The following is a 10,881-nucleotide window of genomic DNA, read 5'->3' as shown; positions in this document are numbered from 1 at the left end:
CCAGTATATCTTGGGTGGAGGAGAGAATTTGAATGTATGTTGTTGAAAATACTAGTCACTTGTGGGAGGGGGAGAAAGTCTGAGTATTAAATATAGGTCTCAGGAGATGTGTGAGGAGGGGAGGAGTCATCTGCCCATGTATGCAACTGTGCCTTTCATTTTTTACTTCTTCCAGCTAATGTATGTTTACTTCAGTACAATACTGAGAGCATGTTTATACAGAGTGTTGACATTCTGGAAGGTCAGGGAATTTACTGTAAAACCTGGTAATATCATAGAAATTCCTCAGTGATAATTTTTGGGGAAAATGTCATGCCATCACTCAGACTTTAAACAATTTTTTCCGGGTGGTGTTTTAGTCCGTAGTCATACACACTGTAAAATGTCTTATGCAAGGTTCTGTTTGAAGTAGTACAGCTATAGAGATAGTGGATGCTAGATTGTCTATTTATTTCAGAAAATAGCAAAATAGGTGAATTATGTGAAAAACATTTTCAAGGAAATTTGTAATTTTGGTCATGGAAATATCAGGGAAGTTTTTTCTACAGAGATATGTGAACACCCTGTTGCAGCATTTTATCGCAGTGAAGGGTTTCTGTCGGGTTTAACTGCTTAAAAATAGCCAATACGAATTTCCACTGTCTCTACCTATTACCCGAATTTATAACAGTTTAAAGTAAAACACCACATTTATTTTATTATTAAGTTTTCCCTTAAACTTGCTTTAAATTGTTGTAAATGTATTTTAAAGTTAAACTATAACAATTTGGATCATAATATAGTTAGTTGGTTTAACGTACTTATAGGCAACATACATTTTTAACTACATCATTTTGCTTCAGATATTGCTAATTGATTTAAGTTTTAACCAATTGTAATAACATATTTATTTGTGAGCTGAGCTAATCTAGTGATTTTGTTTGGATTCAGTTCCAGTTTCGGTTATATTGGCAGAAATGCCAAATATGGGTGTTGTTAGGTAGTAAGTACAAATTACAAACCATGATAAGTATTTACTCATTAGTCTAATTTGACTTCATTTTTAAAGTATAAAAATGGGCTGGAACAAGAGATGTTTTTAGCTACTGTAATGTTTTGTTTTTGCAGCATTTATAATATTTGTAATGAAATTGCATCAATATACAAAATTACGTGAGGAGAAAAAAGAGAAGCAGATGTTAAAATGTTTCATGTCTTAGGTAAATAATGATGTAACAACATTTGTATTATGTTCTGAATCAAATCACTTCTTGAAGCTATTATTTTTTATACCACTGCAGTTTCAAGTCCACATTGAATAAAGTATTATGAAACACAAAATGTGAATCCATCTGCTATCAGTTCTTTGTACTACCTATTAATGACTATTGAGATTTATGTTTTCATGTAAGACTGTCAATGCTCAGCAAATTCAGTAAAAAGGATTTCTGATCTAGAATAGACAGTATTTCCTTCTTTGTAAAATAATTCACATGTTACATGGCTGGAATATTTAATAGCAGTCAGTCATGCAGTATGTGATACATTTTGGAAATGAGCTTTATTTTTATCGGTGAAGTTATTTATTTCAAATTTCTCAAGAAATTTAGTCAAATACAGTGAACCGTCCAGGTAATGGACATGTGTTTTACAAGTAAAGATTTTAAGAGGCAGCTTCTGACAATTTAGTCTTATCACTTTTATTTTATGTGCATATGGGAATTCTTAAATTTTCTGTTTTTTTTTTAAATCCAAATTTGGGGCACACTATCACATTTATAATATCTTATCAAGCTTTTATTTCTCTGTATAGTTAGTTGATTTTTATTAGCAGGTTACAGTCTGGCACCACCAGATAAGAAAACCCTCATTTTATAGGAGCAACTACAACTTAAATAATTTTTATTCCAAGCCACGAATTTTTATGTCAACTGTGGATAAAGCTAAATTGTCCACTTGAGCCATAAAATGTAATATGGAACTAATACTCTAAACTGTGGCTTAATATTTGAAAACAAAGTTTTCCATTATGGGTGGCCTTAGTGGTTAATGAATGAATTTTATTGGGTCTTAGAAATAAAACATTAACAGTTGCAAGACAATATTTATTTCATGTGGCACTCATAACATTGGCAGCCCATGTAGTGGGTGTAATGTGATTTTGGGGGCTAACATAACATGACCCTGAAACATTACATCCTGGTGACAGTCTTTGTTGGTTGGTTCTGGAGTCTGTCAGTCCGATAATTTTGTGACAGCGCAGCTGCGTGGCAGAGTTAAGTTAGTGAGGTTGGGTTAGGCCCTACATATTCAATTGATCAGGTGGTGGGGAAAGAAGTTAAATGAAACGGGTTTAGATGATGACTATAATAGCCAGAATTACTACTCAGAGTTGCAAAGTAGACGTTTACCCACAGAACAGCATGTCTGCCTCAGACCACGGCCTGCGGTAGACTGCCAGCAGGAGGTAGCCTGGGAGTGGGGGTAGCATCAGCCTCATGCCAAATGCGTGCCAAAGAAAGGTTACTAAAGTTTCGCGACAATTAAATTAATGAACATACTTTATTAAATGATTTAAACACTTGAATAAAACGATGAAAACTAAACATTTGGTTGATAGCATAAAAATTCTGTTGTTAATAATAAAGTAATAATTAGTTTTAAAAATATGATTTAAGTTGGAGACAGTTTACTATCTTCTGTAATGATTCAATCTGTTAACACTTCATTTTATTATTGTGAGATAATTCACTCAATTGACACTTTGAATTAATTGGGGCTGATGGCCTTAAGGAGACACATCTGCATATATTATTCATGGTGCCCTTAAGGAGCTACCACACACGTTCAACTTCGCATATTATGTTGAGGGCAAAACTGGGGCTAGATTAATTGAGTGCAGATTCACTTGCATATTTTAGAACTCTGATATACGTGATATTCACAAAACACAGGAGTTATGCAAAATGCATATACTACATATGGACTTGTGCTTGACTTGGGTTCGTCTGGCAAGTGAGAGTGGTTGCTAACGAGGTGAGGACAGAGCTTTCAGTGACTACCAGAGGTATATGACCTCAAGGTGGCAGGGCCTAATCCCCCTTAATCGTAAGGGCCTGGTGTGATATTCAACAAGGCACCATCTCACAGGAAAGACCATCATTAGTTTTAGGTTAATAATGTCAAGTAAATAATTAAAGTGTGTTGCAGTGATAGTAAAATTTTCGAAAAAAATTATTTCTTAGAATAATATCCAGTGCTGCACTTAATTTAATGTAAAACTAGGTGGTGTGCCTTATGCCACCATGTCTATAATGCTCATGCCAAATTGTATGATTTACTTGTAATTAGGCCACTAACAATATCTTCTGTTTCCTGATATGCTCAAAGTCATGTTAACTTCCACCAATTTTTTTTGTTTGCATCTAATAAAAAAAATCAATAAAGGCGGATAATTTCTGTATACCTGTGGTTGAAGTCATAGTGCACCTGGGGTTTTCACGGAAGAATGACCCTGCAGCGGTTGCAATTGCCTTATGCAGTGTGGTGGTGAAGGGATAACACACCACCTAGTCTTGGACTTGGAAAGGAAATTTTCCACCAGAGAAAAACCCGTCAGCTGGATATAAAACTCATAACGTTTTGCTTAGGGGAAAGTAGGGTAATGGCGCTCACTTGAGGTGTCTTGTTGCATAGAAAAATGTTTTGTAAATATGAACCTTAAATACATACAGATACTGAAAGAACATTTATTTTGCTACAATAAAACATTATAAAAATTCTAAATACCACTAAAACATACTGTGCATGGCTGCAAAATTTAAAACATTACCTTGAGTGGTATTACCCGACATGTTAGGGTAATTGCGCTCAGCCCTATGTAATATTCTGCAAGGCATTTAAAGTACCGTAGAAAGGGATGAATAGGGCCTATGGGGTGAATAGGGTCAAAACTTTGTTAATTTGTTTGCTGCGCAGCTGTATTACCATGGGTTGCCTAACTATTAAAGCAACCTATGTTTTATTATCTATGGGAATCAAGTTGTATTATGTAAATGTCAACTGTGAAGTTTGGAATTGCTTATTCCGTGTTGCAGAGACGGATGAGGAATTCCGACGTTAAGAAACCAGGGGGGCAAACAGCATTATCTGAGGAAGAGGAAACAGTTTTGGTGAACAGGATTGCATTGTGTGCAGAATGGGGTTATCCTATAGACACATATGACTTGAGACTTATAGTAAAGGGTTTCTTGGATAGAAGATGTAAAGTGGTTCCAAAATTCAAGAATAATTTACCTGGGAGAGATTTTGCAATATCGTTTTTGAAACGACGTAAGGACAGATTATCAGAAAGAATGTGTCAAAACATAAAGCGCTGTAGAGCTGCTATCTCAAAGGAAATCATCAATGAGTATTTTGATAACCTTGAAGAGTCACTTGAAGGTGTGCCTCCAGAAAAAATAATTAACTATGGTGAAACAAATTTGACCGATGATCCGGGTAGATGTAAAGTTATTTTCAAGAGGGGTGTCAAATATCCTGAGCGTATTATGAATCAGTCAAAATCATCAACGTCCATTATGTTTGCGGGATCTGGTAGTGGCATCCTACTTCCATGTTACGTTGTTTATCGAGCAAGTCATTTATACACATCATGGACAGATGCTGGCCCACAGGGAACTAGGTTCAATTGAACAAAAAGTGGCTGGTTTTACAGCTGTTGTTTTGATGACTGGGTCAAAACAATTGCCATACCATATCTTAAATCATTGCCAGGGAAAAAAAATTTAATTGGTGACAACCTTTCATCCCATTTGTCAGTTGATGCAATAAAGATGTGCCAAGATCACCAAATCGCATTTGTGTTTCTTCCAACCAATGCTACACACTTAACACAGCCACTGGATGTGGCATTTTTTCGACCAGTGAAAACTGCTTGGAGGAAAATATTACTGGACTGGAAAAAAGGGCCCGGCCGAAAAGAATATTCTGTGCCAAAGGATGTATTTCCGAGACTTTTGAAAAAACTTGTTGACAGCTGGTTTCTGTAAATGTTGAATCATCCCCATGAACAGAGAGAAAGTGCTTCAGAGACTGCCAAGTGAACCACAGCAAAATCAACATGATGTCCAAGGTGTTCCTACAGCATTAAATGACTCCTTGATAGATTTCCTAAAAATAATGATAAATGAAGATCCCATGTTGGCGAGAAAAAATTGTAAGAAGATTGATGTTCGTCCAGGACAGAGTGTGAGTTTAAATGGGAATCGAGACGAAGAGGAGCATACAGCAAGCAGTGAAACTGACAGTGATTTGGATAGTCCTGACACACCAGAAAACAACCCTACTGAAGAGCTGGAAAATTCACACATGGAGCAAGTACTGTTTTTCCCCGGTTCTTGGTTCGGTACCGGTTCTTAAAAATCTGTTCTCGGTTCTCGGTCCTTGGTTCTGACTTCAAAAATAAAATAAACATTATTCATACATTATTTATGAGGTGTTTCAAGTAATAAACTATTTATTGTTTCGGCTACAAAAAAGCACTAAAAAGCCTGTATCTAGACTTCCATCTTCAACAATTTATTGTTTATAACACTGAAAAATAATAATTTATTTGTATTGTTTTTTTCTCAATGTTTTTGTTGTATGCTTACAGAGAAATGCATTGGCATAATATTTGTCTTTATAGAGGCTATCAAAACAAATTAAAAGGTTTAGTACAGTTCTCAAGCTACAGCAAACACACCAACCTAGTGCAAATGTAATATGCATTAGTGAAAAATAATTCTAAATAATATAGAGAACCTTTAATAAAACTAAAATTTACCATATTAATCTAGCAATACTTTAGAAAGCTACATACACCCTCCTTTAAAACATAGGAATAAAAAGAAAATATTACAATAATGGAAATAAATTAAATTGATGGTGAACTTTCAAAGTATTAAAATAATAAATTGTCTACATCGAATTCAGTTTGTTTGCAGTCAAGTCAATTACTGCCACACTTCTGATGACATTTCTTACACAATTTGTACTGTTTTTCCAGAATAATTATACCTTACAAGTGTCAACAAGCATTTTGTTTGTCCAGTCAATAGTAAAATGCATCTACCATCCATACACCACTTTGCAACAAAAAAAAACATCTTTTATCACGTGTCCGCGGGATCTTTGTCAACGCTATTACCACTAAAAACAGACGTGCCACTTTCAAAGCAATCCCGTTTGCCTAAAAGAGAAAGTTACTAGCCATTCCGCTAGATGGCTGCAGATGCAGTGAACTTACACTCCACAGCAATGCACAAATAGCATAAAATGTTAGAATGCCGAAAATTATTACGGAAATATTTGAAATCAATCATCAATTCTATTAAAAAAATATACTTTTGCACTTTTAATTGTTCTTTGTACACCAGTCACTCATACTTACGTGTCAACGACTTAATTAGCTGCCTATTTTAAAAACCGTTTAAACAAACATTGCGTCTTTCTGTTCTCATCTTTCTGCTGCGGCACGTTATACAGTTGCACACTCTATGAACTACTTCTATGGCACCTTCAACTGTTATGTTTTGAATGTAAAACGTACTTTGTTTACAGATGTGACGAGAACATTAAATATTTTCACGTGTTTTATAGTTAGAGATGAATATTATTCCACAGAAGTCCAAAAAAATAATTCACAAGTGAATTGGACGTGAGTTGAGCCATTTAATGCTGCAGTTAAGTTGTAGTGAATGACTATTTTCGTATAGGGTTTTGCTATACTGCCGGTGCCGGTACCGGCACCGACATTTTAGCTGCGGTTCTCGGTGCCGGTTAAAATGCTGAGAACCGTAGGAACAGAGAACCGGTACCGACCCATCCCTAATCTGACCGATTCTCAGATAGTGCGAACTGTCAGAAAGTTCAACAGAGTGTTTTCAAATGTGTTTCCAGTTGGTGTTGAAGAAATAAAACAAAATGATTGGTTGCTTGTAAGTTTCTCTCATGAAGCAACAAAGGCAGGATCAAGCAAATTGCTGTAGGTACTTCATTGGAAAAGTTTTGTTTATTTCAGGAACTGGACCAAAAAAGATCTTTGAAGGAACATTTTTAAGGTCTAAATCAACAAGAGACCATAATGGGTTCATTTACATTTACCCTAAAGTGCCAGATGTGTGTTTCTTTTCCTTTGATCAAGTGGTTGGAAAAATGGCAAGACCTGAAGAATTGAGACGAGGACAACTTAAGTTCTTAAGTTAGGTATTGTAGGCCTAATTGTGCCATTGCCTTCAAGTAAGTTAACGTGTGGGAAAAGTTATTTGTTGTGTAGAACATTGTAATTGCAATATTGCAGTAGTACTTAATCCTAGCTTTCAAAGTTATGTAAACAAACTGAAATGTAACTTGTTGCCTTAAAAAATGTTTTAAAAATCATATCTGATTCTATTAACCCCATTAGAAGTGTGACTTGTGAAATAAGTGTAAACAGATGTATGACCCCACCATGGGGGTGAATAGGGTCAATGGAAAAATTTCTGATATTCAACACTAATATTATTCTTACATTTAATTGTTGTATAGATTTCTAAAAGTAGGTACACATTTAAACCCATAATTTGATGCCATAATCTAACCTATTACATTAAATGGTTATGAGTTACAACTCCGTGAACATAAAAAGTGACCCTATTCACCCCATTCTACGGTACTACAATGATTTAATTACCCAAAAAAACTTCTACACAGTCTTTTGCACTGCCTTTTTTTTTTTTTACTGAATTGTTGATTTATTCATCCTTTGCATGGAATACCACAAAAAAATACACATCATTTACTAAATCATCTACAAAATGTAGCCTATTTCACTGTCTTCATCACTCCATTGTTGATGTGCCCTGTCTTGACATGAACCAGCAAAACCAAAAATGCATTCAATTACTACAAAAATTACAAATGTGTACCTCTTTGCACTGTCTGATCCACTGCATTGTTCATGTGTCCATCCTGAACAAGACACACAGCGAAAACCACAGCTCCTTATCTCTACCAAACTCACCACAAACAGAACACAACTCTTCAGTTTGGTTTTTAACCAGACACTATGATATGGCTTCTTTATTTGCTGAACTTTCAAAAAAAAATTTCTTTTAGTTTTAGGATTACTTTCCTTTGACGTTGACCGGGGCTATGCCTTCCCTAAGCCCGATGTACGTCAAGTCTCGCCCTTGCAGGGCCCCTCCTCCCACCACCACCCTCTATGACCTTGGTATTTCAAACCACCCGCCGTAGTGTATGTGTGTGTGTGCGTGCGTGTGTCGGCCCGTGCCCACCGGTGTGACGTCAGTGCTTCGCTCCCGAATGATGCCGAGCGAGGACGAACATTTCTGAGGTAGGCTTTATTTTAATATTAAATTAGTTATGTAATTTTATTGTTTTCAGCCAATAGGCTAATTTAGTTAAAAGTTTATGTATGTTCATTCCTTTTCTGGTGGCATGCTTTATTTAAATAAATTTTAACAGCTGTTGGCCGGATGTGGGAGATGGACCCGCCTCGAGGGTGCACCGGAAGGAAGTCGGTCGCCGTCACTGCCTGAGGCAAAGAGTTTCACGCGCCCATCATCTGCAACTCTCTACTATTACTGATCTGCATCCATCTGGCTTTTTAATTTATATAAATAATTTTCTTTAACTTCAGGACTTACCTCGAGCAGTAAACTGATTTATTTAAGTTTTATTTAATTAACATATCATTGTCTTTTGTGCCTGTGGCCACGGGGGGAGAGGACTGAGGCGTGTGGGTCGCCTTCGAGAGCCTACCTTATTGTGTGTTTTAATAAATAGCATGACCCCCACTGAGAGGGGATGAAATTACTTGTTTTTTTATACTGGGGGGAAATGTGCCTCGCTGCACATAGGCGATGTCACAGCCCTGAGAATAGAGTCGCCGGGTCCACATGCCCGTAACACATGTGGTGGCGCCCTAGGTATAAAGCCAAGTACATATATCCGAAAATCTGAACCACCTTTGCGACAGAAAATGGTGTCCAAGAGCGTGTGGCAAGGCACAACACGAAGCGACACGGGAATCCGGAGCGCATGAATTGTGTAGTTTTGCGCCAGAGCGCAACGAAGCAGCCGACCAGTACCAGGAATTTCGCAGGACCACGTGTCCATGGAGTGGCGTGCGGACCACAACAACAGGTAGGGACAGTATAACCAGTGGAAGGGGGAAGTGTTATTGTGTCTTGTGATGAGAGGAATTTTTTTCGGACTGTGCGCTAACATTCACTAGCATGGCTTCAGTCAAAGTAGAAACCCTGTTTAATCTGAATGGCTTGTACTGTGGTAAATGTGCGCATGCGAGGCATGTGGGTTGGGTGATGGAGGTCATGTGGTGCGACACATGTGTATACTTAAAGCCATGGGATCTGCAGGCGGAGGAGGGAGCATGCAAGGCAGTCCCAACAGTGCCGGAACTTTTTAGTGCACAGTGAAGGGATGTGACGGACATGCACTTGAGGGCATCTGGTGCCGAAAATGCCGGGCGTTTAAACACCTCCAGTGCACGGACATAACAGAAGCGAGCTCTAACGGAAACAGGTGGTTCACATGCCGGTTGTGTCGCGAAGTGCAGACCCCGATCCGCGGCGACACGTCGCATGCGCACGGCAACACACCCACACCTCCAGTGTGCCATGCGGGAGGGCGGCTCCCTTCAGGCCTGTCGAGCTGCCGGAGTTTGCGGGCAAGAATTGTGACGACCCAGGAAAGTTCACGCAAGTGTGCGAAGACCGACTAGGGCGCTATGTGGTTCCGGATGCCGAGTGGGCGGAGCTTGTGGGGCGCGCCCTGAAAGGAGACATGAAAACCTGGTGGGGGATCGTCGGCGAATTCGACATGCCATGGGTCGATTTCGTTCAGTGGTTCGGAACACGTTTTGCCCACGCCCGCACCGAGATGAAAATGCGCACTGAGTTGTATTGCTCGGAGCAGGAACCGACGGAGTCAGCAGAAGCGTTCGTGACCCGCAAAGTGTGCCAACACAGTTGCTTGTACCTGACAGGTGACCCTGGCGAAATCAAGTGGCCTGAGCTGCGCCCATACCTGCACCATGTGACCCGATGGTCCGGAAGAGTTCATCTGGTACGTGTGCACCGTGGAGCAGGACTTGGAAGCAGCCAAGGCTCCCTGGATGAGCCCAGCAATGAAGCCGCACTGAGAATAAGATGCCAATCACAGCAGGGGTGCTAGTACCATATGTGCCATGTAACACCAGCAGCGGACACGCCAACCTCTCCCAAGGAGGGGGCAGGACAACACAGACCTGGCGTGACCGAGCCATAGGAGAGGGAACCCCGCCCAGGTGCCAGACATGCCCGAGGCCAGTGTACCACTGGCACATGGACTGCCCAATACAGAACCAGTTCCGGTTTGGAGGAGCCCGCAATTAGCCGGCAGGAAAGGTGCCACAGAAGGCGGTGTGGTAGACCACCAACTCACCCCTGTGCTGAATCCGAACTGCACCAGCTGTCCGACGCCGACTAGGCCCCTCTTGGGCCAGGTGAATGCCGCCGAGGGATGCCTCATCTGGGTGCCAGTGGTGGTAAACGGACACACTGTTAACGCCCTGATAGACACAGCAGCAAGTCACAATTGTGTCGCTGCCAGACTCGTCGAGGCAGACCACTGCATGCCTCAGGAGGGCCGGCTCCAGCTGGCCACCATAGGCGACGCCTGCTATATGCAGGGCATCGCGACGCTGCAAGTCCTAATCCGCGATCAGGACTCCACCACGACCACCCTGGAGGTCAAGGGGCTGAGGGATGATGTCATCCTCGGGCTGCTGTGGCTGAGCGAGCAGGACACTCACATCGAGTAGCTGGCAAGGGTGTCTGGATGTCGGAACCCAGGGCA

This window comes from Bacillus rossius, chromosome 2 (genome assembly GCF_032445375.1).
Source record: "Bacillus rossius redtenbacheri isolate Brsri chromosome 2, Brsri_v3, whole genome shotgun sequence".
In the NCBI taxonomy this organism is placed as follows: Eukaryota; Metazoa; Arthropoda; class Insecta; order Phasmatodea; family Bacillidae; genus Bacillus; species Bacillus rossius.
The sequence above is the reverse complement of the archived record's forward strand: the minus strand, read 5'-3'. Positions refer to the sequence as shown.